The sequence below is a fragment of the Coturnix japonica genome, chromosome 2 (genome assembly GCF_054131305.1).
Source record: "Coturnix japonica strain WE chromosome 2, WE-NBRP24, whole genome shotgun sequence".
Taxonomy (NCBI): Eukaryota; Metazoa; Chordata; class Aves; order Galliformes; family Phasianidae; genus Coturnix; species Coturnix japonica.
In genome coordinates this window covers 67768153-67784977 of record NC_140664.1, presented here as the reverse complement: position 1 = coordinate 67784977, position 16825 = coordinate 67768153, and the positions used below count along the sequence as shown (strand labels likewise).

Genomic DNA, 16825 nt, shown 5'->3' with positions numbered 1-16825 from the left:
AGGCTGCCCAGAGCCACATGTTGCCTTGTGTAAGGTAACCTAAAGAACTACGTCCATTATTGAGAATGTGCATCTGACGGCCCCATGACCAAGTTACACGCTGATCACACCAATATGGTGAGCTGTAAAATGGCGTTTAATGAACCGTGTGAGACCCTTATATAGGGCTCCAATTTCAGCCTCATATATATACATTACCGAGCACGGGGAGGCCTATCGCGTTACATCCCGTGAGTTCGTGCCGCCTAATACATCATTTCCCCCTCTCCATGCTCGATAAAGTATGCCCCGTTACATCCCGAACGCTAATCCTTAATCCTAATATAAAAATGTTAGTCTATATAATTTAAACTTGATAAGTTATCTAAAAAGTGAGGTAGACAAGCTACAGAGGTAGGTAGTGCAATATCTAATAACATCAGTAGTTTTCTAATGATTATATCCAAGGCATCTTGGGTTTATACAGTTCCTTCTTCTTCTCAAAGTTTATCATATACCCGTTGGTACTCCATTTTTTCGTTAAACATTCTTTCTATCATACGCTGTAAACAACCCTGGACACACTGAAACAAACAAGGTAAGCAAATCATTAAAGCTAAAAAGAATAAAATACCTATGATTAATACTTTGAGAAACTGCTTAAGCCATGGGCCCAGATTACCAAACAGTCCCTCCAACCAGCTTCCGAATGCATCACCTATTGCGATCTTCTTCGTGTGTTCTTGCATCCATTCCAACTTCTTATGTATCGAATCGCTGTGGTCGCTCAGATTGAAACAACACATCCCTTCAAAGTCCTTGCACCCGTGCCCTTGAGCAAGCAGCAGAAAGTCAATTGCAGCTCTATTTTGAAGAACAGCGTGTCTGATGTTGTTCACGTCGATCAGGAGTTCCGACAGGACTGCTGTGGTGACATTAGCTTGCTTCACGGACCAGCATGCCAATCTCTCAATTTCTCTTAGGGCCTGGGCTGAAGCTACTCCCGGAGCTAAGACGGATGCAAAGATTCTAGCTGTGGGACCCCACAGCTGAACCTCATCACTACAATCCTGGTCCAATGTTTTTATTGACCTTTTCTGGCGTCGAGCTCGATCGATCTTTTTCATAACACTTATCATTGCAGTGTGATTGGGAGCCAACAATGTCAGCTTTCCCAAATAACACGGCCCCCCAACTGGATTCTTTGGTATCCCTTGCCAAGCTCTATCCCCACATATCAAAAATATGTCCTTAGGAAGGGCCTTGGCTGTACCATTGCAGTTTATTCCTTCCCCAGCTAAAGGTTCCTTTCGAGAACAACAACCAGAACATGCCAGATCATCAGGGCCCCAGTAGCATGAGAGATTATAGGTGGACCCGTTAGGATGACGTACCACATACTTCTGATTGTAAGAGAGCCACCTCCCACCCTGCTTTATGCATTGGTCTGCAAATCCACTCTTGGAGCCATCCCCGGAGCAGGGACGGGAGAATCCCTGCACCCTTTCAGCTGAGAAACCACAATATGCCCCTGACAAGCTATATGTGTCAAATTGAATGGGGTTAAGTAAAGTAAAGGGTTCCGACCCAGTTGTTCCCGAGAATGGTGCCCCATTCCCGAGTAGGCCTTCCCATACCCTGCGATTGGACAGTTGACCCGGTGTCCTAAAACCCGAAAAATACAAACATCTAACCGGGCGTTCCCACTTTTGAGAGTTCTTATTCCATGTTACGTTACCAACCGATTGGGATCCAAGAAGCTGCAACTCTGGTGGATCCCAGGGCAAGGAGGTGTTCAAGGATCTAATAAAACATGCAGACATTCTGGCCCAGTCAGTGAATTTAGACTCAAATGCTTTCATAAAGAAAACTTTGTCCACTGCATCTCTCTTGCAGTTGTTCTTATGCACATATCCGTTGAACTCCTTTGGGTCCCACCTGGGTACACCTAAAAGGCATGTTCTAAACGGTGATGTGGCTGACTGCAGGCTAAGGCAGAAATCTTTCTGCCCAGTTCGATTAGACCATGTAACCCAAATATTTTCTGGTTGTGATGTTAAGTGAGTACCCTCTCCCCCGGTAATGAATGCAATTACACAAAGACACACAGCAAGTGATACAACAGATGTCCTTCTCGTTGGTACTAGCAGCAGTTCTTTATCTGTTCTTTTTCCTTTTTCTGAAGAGTCACTTCGCGGTTGCAGCTGGCGGGTTCCCATCAACCATGCCTGAAAAGAATCCTTTATAACAGAAGTCAGCGCTTCCTTAGGCAGTTCCGATCCTTCTACTGCCTGTATCAATCAATTGGCAAACTCAGAGAATGACTCTGAGGGACCCTGCATAATCTCTGACCACGGGGCTACAGGCTCTGCTTTTCTTATAAAGTGTATAAAAGCAGAGGTAGCCGCCCCCGTGGTGGCAAGCAGCTCTCCTGGGCGGAGGTCCCTAAGCTGCCTCTCTGCAGATCCAGCCAAATCCGCAGATGAACCTGAAAGCCTCATTAAATCAGTTTTTGGATCTCCCTCCTTCCCATTTGCTGGATGCTGTGGATCGCGCGCAGCCTGTGCTAAAACAGCTTTGAGTTGTATTATCCACTCCTCCTTCCACACAGTAAACTGTACTGGTTCGAGGGCTACTCTCATAAGGCTTTCAATATCATATGGGAGTAGGGGACCTGGGGCTACGAGAGCCTCAAAGGCACTCATTGTCATCGGGGATCTCAATCCCTTTTTGTCAATCGCCTCTATAAACCGAGCAACTGCTTTTGCTTCCAAAGGTACCCAAACCGGTCCCTCCTGTTTGACTACAATTGGGAACACCGCCCAGTCCCGCTCCTTGAGCCCCACCTCTCGCATTGTATCGCAAATGTCAGTCCAATCAGTGGGCTTACGCGATATCTCTCGCTCCTCCCACTTCTCCCCCCTCCTCCGGGGAACCACGACCGACTGGGTGGGGACAGGCAATTCCTTCTGTTCCTCCCCTTTCTCCTCCCCCTTCGCGGGAGACGAAACCGACGGGGTGAAGGCAGACAGTACCTTTTGTTCCTCCCCTTTCTCCTCCCCCTCCTCGGGAGGCGAAACCAAAGGGGTAGGGGCAGGCAGTACCTTTCGTTCCTCCCCTTTCGCGGGATGAGGTCCCTCCTCCGGGGGTGGGTCTAGGGGTGGCTTAACGCCTCCATGGCGCGCCTCCCCCCATGACTCTCCCTCCCTCGGACAGGACCCACCCCCCTCAGGTGAACGAAAGCTCTGCAAACAGGGGTATAGGCGGGGATAATATGGCGGCGCCTCCCCAGATGAGGCAACTTCCGCCATCCCTTCCGGAGTTGTTTCGGGCGCCGCCATGGCCATTGTGAAAACGGCCGGCGTGGTCGGCGCCATCTTGGGTACGGAGTCGCCGCAAGGGAGCGGTTCCTCCGCACCCTCCGGGACCCCAGACGTCCCGGAACCCACCCCAAAAACCCCATTCGCGACTGCCTGGATCTTTTTCTCCTCCTTAGCCGCTTTAAGCGCACCCAGGACCAAAACCCAGGTTTTTAACTCCTCCGCCTTATAATCGTTTGTTGCTCTTAGGAGCAGGGCAGCGGTGAAAGATTCCCACCGCTCCGAATCGAGCAAATTACAAGGGGAGGGTGAAAGCTCCGCTTCCTGCAAAAAAGTAATAACGGCAACAATCTCCTTCTTAGAAGGAGCATTCCTACCGCAGTGGGTTTTACAAACCCGTAATAGTACCTTTGTGACGGAATCATGTCTTTTCTGGTGCTCGACACCGTACGTCCTCGCACCCTTTGTATATATACCCGGGCCCAAAGTCCCACGGTCTTCCACGGTCTCACCGCAGGATAATCAGTAGCTGCAGTCAATATATCGCCCCTCCGGCGCTTCCACGGGATCTAACCGTAGGATTCGCGTCCGTCTCGCGGTTAGCCGTCGCACACTCACTCTCAGGACTGTCTCACACGGGGCACCAATTGTTGCCTTGTGTAAGGTAACCTAAAGAACTACGTCCATCATTGAGAATGTGCATCTGACGGCCCCATGACCAAGTTACACGCTGATCACACCAATATGGTGAGCTGTAAAATGGCGTTTAATGAACTGTGTGAGACCCTTATATAGGGCTCCAATTTCAGCCTCATACATATACATTACCGAGCACGGGGAGGCCTATCGCGTTACATCCCGTGAGTTCGTGCCGCCTAATACATCAGCCACATCCTGCCTGGCCTGGTCCTATCACTATCCACCCTCGTAAACAGCCGTTCCCCCTCCTGTTCATATGCTCCCTTCAAATACTACAAGGCCGCAGTTAGGTCTCCCTGTAGCCAAGCAAAAAAAGTTCCCTCAACCTGTCCTCGTAGGAAAGGTGGTCTAGCCCTCTGATCATCTTCGTGGCCCCCCTTAGCATTATTTGCATTTCTCTTTTGCCTTCCTAAAAAAACTACACCTGCTTCCGGGCACATTTCATCCCACTGTTAGGCCTTGTAAGAAGCACTACGGCAAGTCCACATGCAGAAAACACTGTCATTCCATTCAGTAACAGAGAAACCATTCTGCCCTTGCTCATGACTCTCGTCCCTGCCTCCTCCTGAACTGGACAGTGTTTGTGGGCAATGAAAGAAATCCCCACATTCTGGAAAATACAGACAAATAAGAAATAGGCAGAAAAGCGGCACTAATACTTTGTCACTAGTGGGAATCTCCACAGAAAGTGTTGTGCTAAAGATGTGAGGTTAAGGGATCATCACTTAAGATAAAAGTCATAGCATGGAAGATTTAGGGATGGCGTGCTGACTAGAAGGAATAAACAACACTTACCTTGTATCTTATTCATTTTCTCTCTCTTATCCTCGGATATCTTACCCTCATCTACAAAGCTCTGAGGTTGTCCAAAGCCTGTTGCCATGAGCTTTGCTAAACGCAGCACTTCTGTGGCTCAGAGGTATTACACTGGCACATCGCAAAAGAGAACTCCATAACCCAAGTGTCGAGGGAAGAAGAAAGGGGAACTGTTACAATTAATTACCTCCTCTAAATTGGTAACTCTAGGCTTCTTGTCACACACTAGTGCCTTAAAGCAGAACAGCACAGATCTTGACAACCATGACAGGGATTTCTGCATACAAGCAACCACACGAGGCTGGGCACACTCTCCTGTCTGTTTGCCATTCCTAGAAAGACCCAGAAGAGCTCAGTGTTCTCTTGCTGTTAGTTTACATACTCCAAGCATTTCCAAAGGCATGCTGCTCTGCAGAAAAAGCTGAGCTGTCCAGAAAGTTTGTTCAGGAAGAATGCAGCAGTATCAGTGCCCGTCATCCTGGGGGACCTGAATGCATTTGTTAAGAGAACAGGGAAAGAAGAGGGAAGAGAACAAAAAACCAGGCACTAGCAGTGCTGCCCACAGGGGGCGGGGCTTGAGGCAGGGCCTGTGCCAGAGGGGGGCCTGGCACAGTTAGGGCCAGCTCAGGGCCTGGAGCAGAGGGGGAGCAGGCAGAGGCAGGGCCTTGGGGCCCAGGATGGAGGAGGACCAGGCACAGCTGGGGCCAGCTCAGGGCCCAGACTGGAGAGGGACCCGGCACAGTTGAGGCCACTGCAGGGCCCAGGTGAGAGGGGAACCCAGCACAGTCGGGGCTGCTTTGGGGCCCAGGCTGGAAAGGGGCCCGGCACAGCCAGGGCCTTGTGGCAGCACTCAGACTCTCCAGTTCAACCGTTAACCATAACCTCAAATGGTAACTGTAGTGAAAGGCAGAAGCTGATACAGCTGCTTTACTCTGTTTTAATTTTCCTAAGAATGGTGAAGAACTCGAGCTAGCAAACAGAAACAGAAATTCTGGAAAAAAAACCAACACAAATCTAAAAAAAAATCCCAAATACACTTTTCTGAAGAACAGGATTCACTAAATGTTACTATGGAGCAGATCTCCAAGTAGAGACTCTTTCTCTTAGACAGCCAGCTCTTAGATGAGATTAGGGAGGGCAGGAACCAGGCTCTCCCCCTTTTTTGCACATTTGAAATGCTTCCAGCTGTGCTCCACAGCAGAACATCTTTTAATGAAGATTAAAGCCTGTGAAATGAAAGAATCCTTTCCTATTTCTTTCACATTTGTGTTTATTGACTTCAGTTCCAACCAGGTGGACTCGCAGTGTCTTACAAGTGAGACCTGGAAGCAGGTACAGAGTGGAGACCCAGCTCCCTCAATCTCCAGGTGAGTAACAGCAGCCAAGGAGGCCTTTGGGCTCTGCAGGGTCCAAGTGTGGAGCATTACACACAGGAACACCTGAGTATAAAGACAGTGGCAGAGCTGTAGAGCTAGCAATAACAGAGAGGCACAGTGGCTCAGCTCATTTCCCACAGTAACACTGGAAATAAGAGCCATGAGGGAAATGCAGATGCTTTCTGCCTTCCTCTTTTGTCTCATGCCTTCTGCCCTTATCAGAGGGGAGGAATGAGCTGCACTTCCACAGAGACATTCCTCTCACAGCCACTCACACCTCAGGTGTGGAGGGGTGAGCTGGGGCTGCTGGTGGCAGCTGTGGAACACTGCCATCTGTGGTGCCCCATCCTACCCTGGAGATGGGCATGTAGAGCTGAGAACCTTTGACACTGTGCAAATGACTGCAAGCAGAGATGCAGCAGAGGGAACACAAAGCATCTAATAACTTATCATACAAAGCAATGAGTAATAGAAATAACAATATTTCCAACCAAATATCCCCCATCCTAACAGTCATGTCTGGTCTCCAAAATCCCACCCAAACAATTTCCCACCCCCTAAAAATATTCCATTCCCCTCAAATGCCACCTCCCCTCTCCATCCAAACCTTGAATTTCCTTCCCACAATTCCCACCCAGGAATTACCCACACTAATTACCAGCATGCAAGGCATGAGGAACGCCTGTTCCTTGTGTGCGGATACCTGAAAAAGAGAAGTGGCAGGGAACTGGGGTTCTGTAGCAGGTTTTAGAGGCTCTGCATGGAACACAGCCCCAGGCCACAACCCCATCAGCTGCTGGGGCAGCAGCATCCCTGTCAATGGGGGATTTCGCCAGTGGTGGGCAGGGACAGAGTGAAGCCACACCTTGATGTAGCTCTGCATCTGCTCCTTTCCTGCTCATGTCCAGTCCTTTCCTCTATTGCACTTTCCATCTTCTGTCCTTCTTTCTTACCTTTATCCTTTCTTCTTTTCTTCTCTTTTCCTCTTTTTTAGTTGTCTTACCTGTATCTGTTTTTCCCCTCTTCTGTTCTTTTACTGCTCTGGTCTGCATCCAGTGTCTGCACCACAGCTCTAGGTTGGACTTTGTGTTGGGATGGAGAAAGGTTCACAGGGCATAGATTTGTACAAGAAGAGCTCTCCTGCTGTGCCCAACAGGTGATGAAAAGGAGCCCTCAGGACCCAGGTCCACAAAGGCAGCTTTTTTTTCCAAAGGCCACAGCGTAAGCTCGTGTAACTGGGAAGGACTCTGTTGTATATCTCCTAGAAATGCCTTTGAATGAATAATTTTCTGAACTTGTTTCCAGTTGTTGCTCAGAGGAAAAGAGGTTTTTATACTTTTATCTTTTCAGGAAGACAGAGAGGAGGGAACTTGTCTGGTGAAATGCTCAGGTGCCATTTCCTTCCTTGCACCAACAGCCTGTTTGTGTCCACGCGATGCCAGTTGTCCTCCTGACAGTTTCTACTGATCCTTCCCTGAGTCCTTCTGCTAAGCACTGCTGTTTCTGTATCCTTGGGGCCCTGTTAGGACTAAAAAGAGGAGCGGATAACAGATGGAAGGATCTGGCCTTCTGCTGGGTGATAGCCACCTCCATGTCATGTTCCTGCTTTCTCTTTTCCCCCGGTGGCATTGTGCTTCCCAAGGAGCATATGGACCTTTTAGATGGGAGTGCACAGCAATGATCCAACAGGGTCTCAGCTTCCTTCCTGCCCTGCACCTGAGTGAGGGACACCGTGACCTGCTCAGGAGGCAAGATGTCATGTCAGGGAGGTGCGTTTTCCTTGTTCTTTGTCGTCTGTGCTTGGCTCTGCTGTGCTGTGCTGTTTTTTTCCTTTGTAGTGCTAAACTTTGATTCCCTGGTCTTTGGCTTGCTTTTTTCTTTATTTTTCTTTGTATTGCTATTTTATTTTTCTTTTGCTGTGTCATGTTCTGCTTTATGGTGACATTTGCAAGAGACTGTGAATTCTCCTGGTTCAAACTGCAGTCAGCTTCATCAAATGTGTAAGAAATATATAAGGGCTGCTGAGGCCAGGCTAGATTTCCATTTCTTTATGAACTGGGGTGTTGCTGCGGATGTGTTTATCTCCTGTTTTGTCTCTTGTGCTTGTTCATGAATTTTAGAACATACTATGTCAGTGTTTGTTTCTATCCTGCTTTCTCTTCTCTCTGGCAGGTCAGCTCATGTTGATGGCATCACTGTATGAATCGAGGTCAGTTTAGGAGCAGCTGCTGGTGGAAGGAATCAAGTCCAGGCTAATAAACGGAAGCATCTCCTGGTAAGGTGTCAGAGGCGGCAGTAATGATGTCTGTCATCATAAAAACCAGAGGGCAGGCTCATCCAAGTTCTTGCTGGCTGATGTTTGGGAGTATCTTGTTTTCCAGCTGAATGATAAGAAAGCTAAACATGCTGAGCCGTTACAGCTTGAGCTGAAGTTCTGAATGTGCTCCCGGATGTTTCCTTTAGTGGTAAATCATGTTCTGGCGCTGTGATAGTCCTATCTCTGTCATTATTTGGAGCACAGTGTCTGGTTGCAAGCCTTGTGTGCCTGTTTCCATGAACCTTGCTTTCTTTCTGTCTTCAGAGTCAGTGCAGGGTGCTTCCTTGCTTTTGGTGGATTCATCCAGGAGGCTTTCAGAAGGCCAATTGCAGTATTCATAACACAGAGACAATGGGAATGGACTGTCGTTACCACCAGGCAAAATTTTCGCATGTCATGAACAATATAAACAAAATTCTTATTTCTGGCCTGGCCCTGAGCTGCTGCAGCTTAAAGGCTGTTTGCTTTTGGGTGGCCCTTCCTGGAATTACCTGATGAATTTTCCCCCAATTTTTTAATGGCATTTGCACTCATAGCTTCAATTCTAAATTTGGGAGAGGAGTTAGATAAGGTTAGGGTAAGGTGTTTCTTTTTTTTTCTATTCTCCTAGGTGACTGTGTATTTTCTGCCAGTGCTGTGCTAGCTCTGTAACCGGGGATGGTCCTAATGCTCATGAAAAGGCTCTACTGGCAGCACAGAATTTGACCATTGGACTGCCTGCTGGATTAATTTCTGTAGATTGAACAAACCATCTCAAAAAGCATACAATCAGTTTATTTTTTGAAAGGTTGTCAGCTTTTGAGGTCGCTGAGAAGTCTTGGTTTATCAGTCACTAGCAGCTTGCTGGAGCTTGAAGTAGTTGAATCGTCCCTTACAGAGCAGTTAAATAAAACCTTCTAATTACTTTGGCATTGTAGCTCTGAGCTAGGCTATACCGCTGGTGTGTGTGCCTGTGCTGCAGATGCCATCCTTCCTCATCCTTCTGCTCCTCCTTGGCAGAAGGTATCACCATCAGCTTTCTACCTCACCCAGCAGTTGTTCTCTGAGCAGAGACTTGGTCGCTTCCCAGTTTCTCTGTGGCACTTCCCTAGGCTGTTAGTTCTCTCTTTTTCTATTGGTGTTCTGTGTAGTCTTCAGTTTGCCCTTAGATGCCAGGCCACATGAAAAGTGTTTTCAAATTATATCCATCCTGATTTCTTTACGTGTTGTCCTTATTTTAAACAAACAAACAAACAAAAAAAAAAATCAACAACAACCAAAACAAAACACAGCAAAAAAAAACCAAACCAAAACAAAAAAACGTCCTTTGTTCTCCCTGCTTTTCTGTCCTGTCTGGATTTATTTGTTTTTCTCTTCAGCCTGCTTTCCTTCCAGTGCTGACAGTCATGGGGAACTCCTAGTTGTGTCAAGGAAAATGAATGCCACAGCACACATTCCTTCTTGATGTATAGCAGGTGCTGGTGATAGCAGAGCCCCTGTTCTCTGTGAGCAACTTGTGCTTAGCCTGCATTCGTTGATCTCTGATCTGCTAACCTTGTGAGAAGATGAAACAGAGCTTCCAGCTACTTCACTGGGATTGTGGTTTGCACTGCTTTGACTTTAGTCCTGCTGGCCAGTGATGGACAAGGCAGAGGTGTTGGGATACTGAGAGAAGTGTTTGTGTTTTGAACTGGGCATTTTTTTATTTTTATTTTTTTCTTAACCATCACTGGGGACTGCTTCAGTTTAGCAGAGGAGCCTTAGTGGTGTGGTTGCCTCAGGTGTACCTGATCTCATGATGGTATGTGGCCTTTTGGCAGAGTTTGGGAACTGACCCCTCAAAACAGTGTTTAGAACTAGTTGCAGGTGATAGCAAGGCTAATCCAGTAAGGTTTTGATGAATCTGTCACAGAAGAGTTACCTGTCCTTATGAGCATGGCTGGTGTGTGGTGTATGTTGCTGCGACCTTCCTTCTTCTGTGTTTGATGAAGTAGCTGCTTTTTGGGAGGGACATTAAGGCTTTGGATGTGATAAGTTGGAATCCTATTGTGAGCCCAAATTCAGCAAACAGTTACTGCTTAACAGGGGCCTCAGGCATATGTTTTAAGTTTCTCTGTTTCCTGTAGGACTTAAAAACGTGTTTATAGCTTTGCAGAGTATATATGGAACAAGGTGTGCTTGAGTATCTTGTGTTCTCCTTGGCAAGGACGTAATAAAAACCAGTCCTGGATGTTTGGTGAGGGAGCAGTGTTGAGAGAGGCGAGCCAAGTGGTGGTAGGAGTCCTGAGCCACCGGGTTTCTGTGCCTCTGTGTGGAGCTTTTTGCTTTGGAAATGTCCAGATTAGCTTTGGCTAAGCCTCTGAGCTTCTGGATGCTTCTCATAACCAGCTCAAACCTCTCAAAAGCTTGAGGTTTGTCCATCACTAATTTTCAAATGAATTGCATGGGGAAATGAAGATTAAAACCAAAACCCTCAAGTAGAAGTACTTGTTATTTTAAGAATAGAAAGTATAATGAATATGCCAGTAGTGTTTGATTGTTATGGAGGAGCACAAAGTAGTGGTCAGGAGATAGGAGAAATAAGGAGGAATGTCTCTTGGTTCTTTTCTCTAGGATCTTCAGGAACTGTTGATAAACGTAAAGATGGGTAATACACACATAAAGAAAGATAGTGGTTTTAAGGGTTAGAAAAATATTGTGAAGCACCCGTGTTTCACCCCAGATTAAAAGATTTGGAACTCTCCCAGAGTAGAGAACAGTTTGTCTGATTTCCATTTTGCTGAGCAGTTCAGGCCATCAGAGAGGACTTGCTGGCCTCTGGACAAAGGGAGGGTGTGAAGGAGAGGAGGAAACAACGATGTTAAGATCTGTGAAGAAGGATGAATGGCAATGGTTGTTTGTCACCTTACTGCCCTTCTTGTCTCCCTAGAGCCCAGCTGACTTCCTGGGATTGCTGAATAGCTGCCTTTTGTTGCCTTTTGCTGCCTCTTGCCTATCAGACTAAAAACCAGTGGTGTAAAACTGAGTGTGAATTTAGTGGGGTAAGTCCTTGAGTATTCTTTATTTCCGTAAAAGGCATTGGATGTCTCAGGATGGAAGTCCACGTACCTGCTCAAGTGTATTACAGCAGTCATGGAATTTCTATTTCAGAGACTTTTCAAAGCCCTTCAGGTGGAAAGGCAAAGGGATGTGCAACTTTGGAGTAGTAAATGGTGCATATTAAAATGTAAAGAGGGCTAATTAATGTAAACAGACTCTAGTCATGCCGGTGTATAGCTTTCTTTAGGAGGGTACTCAGGAATTCTTTTCTGACAATGAGTGATAGTGTCCCAACTCCAGGTGCGTGCTCAGCTTGGAAATGCATGCACATAGCTTTTGCTTGGCCAGCTGCTTTGAATGCATCTCACTACATCATCTTGTCTTGACCTCTTTGCTCCCTCCATCAAAAGTTTTTCTCGGTCTAGACTAGTTGCAGGTACTCACTGTGTTATTTTGACCCACGTGAGATCAATACAGAGATGAATACAGAAAATTAAGTAGGGTTGTGCAGCACTTATTTGAACGTCTTAGGGAAACGATCGTGCTTAGGATAGGGTATCTTCCACACTGCTGATTGTCATCGTCGCCCACCCTTTGTGGGACTCAGACTTGTAGAACTAGCTCTTTGAAGAGAGGGCTCCTAAGGTATTAACCCATGTAAACTTCAGAGTACCAGGTTGTGTGATGGCATTTATGAGGCAGAGCCCACAGGGAATATGCCTCTGTCGTCACTCAGTCTTGTGATGACACAGTGCCCGCTGCAGCATGGGGTCAGTGGGACTGCAGGCACAGCGGCATGGAAGCTGAGCCAGCCACAGCCTGGTGTGTGCTGTGCAAGTTGCCCTGCCTGGTGCTGGGCTTAGTGCTGCCCTGTGCTGATGAAGGCAGCCTCGGATTGGTGTGAGGCAGCACTTTTTGCAGCTCCCTGCCAATCAGGACCCCGACCAGCAGCAGGTTACTTGTGTGAGCAGTGGCGTGGGGGGGAGCTCATTTCACTTGCCGTTACAGCCTCAGAGAAATGTGGTTATTTTTAAAATGAAGCTTCTGACTGCCGGAGGACTCGTGTCATTCTCGCATCCCACTTTAGTGGATCTTGTCATGTGACTTGAGTGCACAGGCTGAGAGTGCAGGCTTGTTGGATTTCATTTGATCTTTCCTGTCGACAGGAACCAGTGGGTGGCTTCCAGAATAGTTCAAGATGTTTCTGTTAAGATCGAGTTTGAACCCTGAGCTCTTGATATTGTGCTGCTGATTAAAGCATTCTTTCCAATCAGCTGAAGAAATAGGCTTAGGAACACAGAGCATAATTCCTAGCTGCAGTAGATGATAGTGTAGCTTGAAGAAGTGTTCCCGTGGCGGCTCAGGTAGTTTAGATCTTAATAGCATCTGGTAGTCTAAAGCGTGACTGATTCAGCTGGTGTACTTCTCTTTGTATTGTTGTCTCTTCATTGTTGGTGGGTAATATCAGCAACCAGCCCAGCAAAGACTACTGGTTGGCAGATAGGCTTCTGTACTTAGCCTTGGAAGGCAGGAGGATGCAGAGAGTAACATTTTGCAGAGTGCAGAGTGATTATAGAAACTGCAGAAGGTCAGCTTTGATAGGGATCATAGAGTCATAGAATTGCTCAGTTTGGAAAAGACCTTAAAGATGGTCAAGTCCAACCATAACCTGACCAAATGTACCCTAAACCTGACAGCCTGCTGCCAAATCATGTCCCTGAGCACCACATCCAAATGGTTCTTAAACACATGCAGGGGTGGTGACTCAACCACCTGCTTGGTTTTTCCTTTGAGGAGCAAGCTGTCAGAGATGTCACTGCAGGAGCTGGTGCGGAAACTGGACAGAGGTGTGTACTTGGTTTTCGAGAAGTTGCAGGGCCTAAGAATCTGCCTGGAGAAAGTGATTGTGGGGAAGCCAGAGACACTGCAAGTTCCATCACAGCTGCCACAAGGACTGTGGTGTTAAATCTCATTGAATCATAGAATTGCTCAGGTTGGAAAAGGCATTAAGGATCATCAAGTCCACCCACAACCTAACCATACTAGCCTAACTCTAACAGCCCTCCACTACACTTTGTCTCTGAGCACCCCATCAAAATGATTTTGATGATACCTTTTGCATACCCCTTTTACCTTTGCCTTTTCTTCTATGTCACTTACCTTTTGCCTTTCCTCTGTTGAATTTGCCCTCAGGTTTTTTCTTCTCGCACTGCCATTTGCTTTTGCCCTTTGCCTTTGAATTTTGCATTTTGCTTTTGGTGTTTTCCTTTTGTCCTATGTCATTTGCCGTTTTCCTTTACCTTTGGCATTAGCTTTTTCACTTTACCTTTTGCATTTCCCTTTTGCCTTTGTCTTTTGTCCTCTGCAATTTTCCTTTTGCCTTTGCCTTTTGCTTTTTCTTTTGCCTTTGTTGTTATGCACTGTCTTTATCCATAGCCATTTGCATTGACAAGTTGCCTTTGCATTTTCAGTTTTCCTTTTGGCATTTGCCTTTGCCTTCTCTCCTGTGCCATTTGCCTTTTTCCTTTGCTTTGTCATTTTGCCATTTTCAGTTCCCTTTTGCCTTTGCCTTTTGTACTAACTGTCCCACTTAGCTTTTGCCTTTGCCTTTTGGAATCTGCCACTTACCTTTTGTCTGTGCGTTTTTCTTTTGCCTTTTGCCTTTTCCTTTATGCTTTGTCTTTTGCTCTTTCCATTAGCTTTTACCCGTTGTCTTTGCATTTTCAGTTTTTATTTTGTCATTTCCCGTTGCCTTCTGTCGTATGCAATTTGCCTTTTCCTTTACTCTTTCAATTTTCCTTTTTCATTTCCCTATTGCCTTGGCCTTTTGATCTATGCCACGTACCATTTTCCTTTTGTTTATTGCCTTTTACCTATTGCATTTTACATTTGTCTTTGCCTTTTGCATACATATTACATTTTCCCGTTGGCCTTGGTGGGTGCATCTGCCCTTGTGTTTTGTATTTTCCCTTTGCCTTTTGCCTCAGCCCTTGGCTTTTGACCTTCCGTTTGCCTGTTGCCTTTTTCTTTTGCCCTTACCTTATAGCTTTGCCGTTGCATTTTGTCTTTTCCCTCTGCCATTTGCTTTGGCCTGTTGCATTTGCCTGTTGCCTTTGCCTTTGGCAGTTTGCTTTTGCTTTTGCATTTTGCCTTGTGTCCTATGCCATTTTGTTTTGCCATTGCCTTTTGCTGTTGCCTTTTGCCCTTTTTATTTTTCATGTCTTGCTTTGCTGCTCCGTCTATGTTGCCATGGATTGCTTTTGAGTTTTGGGTTTTTTTTTTCATATCTGTTGATTCCTTTATTTTTTTTTCCTTTTCCATTCTTGGCACTGTTTTATCCTTCACTATGCGGTATTCCTTTTTGTTACTCAGTATTTCAAGCCATTTTGCTTTCCTTACCTTGGCTTCTTAGTTCTTCAGCTTTCATTTCTCTTTTTTGTTTTATCTTTGCTCTTTAGTTTTTCTTTTGAATCTTTACCTGCCCTTGTTTTTGAGTGTTCTTTGTTTCTTTCCAGTGCTCAGCACTGGTGAGCTTTTTTATTGTTTCTTTGATATGGACTCTTTGCTTTGACATGATCTTGTGTTCAGGTGATTTGCTTTACTCTTGCATTTCTAGACCTTGTTTTGCTTTGCTCTGTTTTCCTTCCATGTTTCGTTTTCCCCTGTTTGATTTTTTATAGTGCTCCTTTTTCTTTACTTTCCATGGTCCTTGTTTCATTATTGTTGCCTCTTTGTCTTTCCTGTTCCTTTATTTTCCTTAGTGATTTTTGATATTGTTTTTATTCGTTTCCTCTTTGTGTGTCCTGCAATTCTGTCTCCTGCCAGTGTGTGTTTCCTGCTATTGTGTGTTTGTCTCCTGCCAGTGTGTTTTTTCTTTCTGTCTTTTAATACTTCTCTGTTTACTCTCATGGCTGCTTAAATCCATCCCTTACCTCCTTCTTGGCATGACTGCAGATGCTTTGCATTCCTACAAAGATATCTTTTGTTCTAAATGTCATCCAGAGACCCAATCTGGGCTTGTCACCCTGATGTAGCATCTCTGGTTGAGGCAGCAGCATGCCCTGTAGCTACCCATTCCTCCTCCCTGGCATGGATGTATTACTTTTTGTGTCCTCGAGACTCTGTTTGCATGTCTGCATTCTGTCTTTGATACTACTTTTCCCTAGTGCTTTCCCTTCGTACATTTCCTCAGAGTTTTTCCTCATTGATTTTTCTTAGTGTTGTTGCTTATTGTTTTTCCGTACTGTTGTGTTTTTTTTATTTTATTTTTTCTTTGTTTTGGTTGTGTGTGTCTCCTGCCAGTGTATGCCTCCGGTCAGTTCGTGTCTCCTGCCAGCACTTGTGTCCTGCTACTTTGTGTTTCCTGCCTGTGTTCCTCTCATTCCAGTCTGTTTTTTTTTTCTTTCTTTCTTTCTCTCTTTTCTTTTTCTTTTCCTCTTGTCACTTCTGAGATTCATTTCCCAGTAACTAGCCTTACCTTCTCTGGTGGACGTAGCAGCATGCGCTATAGCTACCTATTCCTCTTCCCTTGTATTGTTGGTGATATCTTGGCCTTTTTCTGGCTCTGTTGGCATCTCTGCATCACCATGGGAGTGCATTCTTTTCCTTATCCTTTTTTTGATGTGTATTCCTTTGTTTGTTTCAGTTGTTGTTGAATTGTTATTTTGTTGTTGTTGTTTTTTACTTATGCTGTTTTTTTCATTTCTCTTAATCTCTGAATTTTAACTCGTTATCACTTAGCCTAATTTATAGCCTGCAGTTCTTTTCCCCGAGTCACGTTCAGGTTTGGAACCAGTCAGCCTGGGGTTACACCTCCCCATGCTGCATCTTTGTTGTTGCTAGGGAAAAGGAGTGGTTCCTTTTCTACAAGATACTCTGAAAACATCTGTACTAAATGCACGGGATTTGATTTTGGTTGCGGAAAACAAACTGCTCCCCGTCTTACTCCCCCGTCACTTCCTTGGAGCCTTTCCTACTGTTCGCATTTGCAGTTCCTCTTGTAGACATGTAGTTAGATAAGAGCATCTCTGCTTTCCTCGTCCCTTTCCAGCTTGCCCTGATTCTTCTGCTGCTGTCCTGCCTCTTCTGCTTCTTTCTCTGGTTCTCCTTGTTAAATAAATTGCAGCCCAACCTTCAAAAAGGAAAGAAGAATTTAACTGCAGTGACCGATGTCCTTATCCCACTGTGGTCTGTGCTGAAATGGCTATTGACTGAATTGGGAACAAGGCTGCCTTCCTCCTGCTTTCACATAGCCTCTCTATGGCATACAATAAGTGGGGTTTCACAGGTTGCGTGAGGAG

General features: G+C 45.8%; 1 long non-coding RNA gene across 1 annotated transcript; it reads left to right on the top strand.

Moving 5' to 3' along the window:
* Nucleotides 1-5378: 5378 nt before the first annotated feature.
* On the top strand, nt 5379-11892 carry LOC146761908 (uncharacterized). Its single transcript, XR_014942704.1, has 4 exons — nt 5379-6181; nt 7541-7959; nt 8363-8465; nt 11416-11892. It is a non-coding gene; the product is annotated as an uncharacterized LOC146761908 (long non-coding RNA).
* The last annotated feature ends 4933 nt before the right edge of the window (nt 11893-16825 follow it).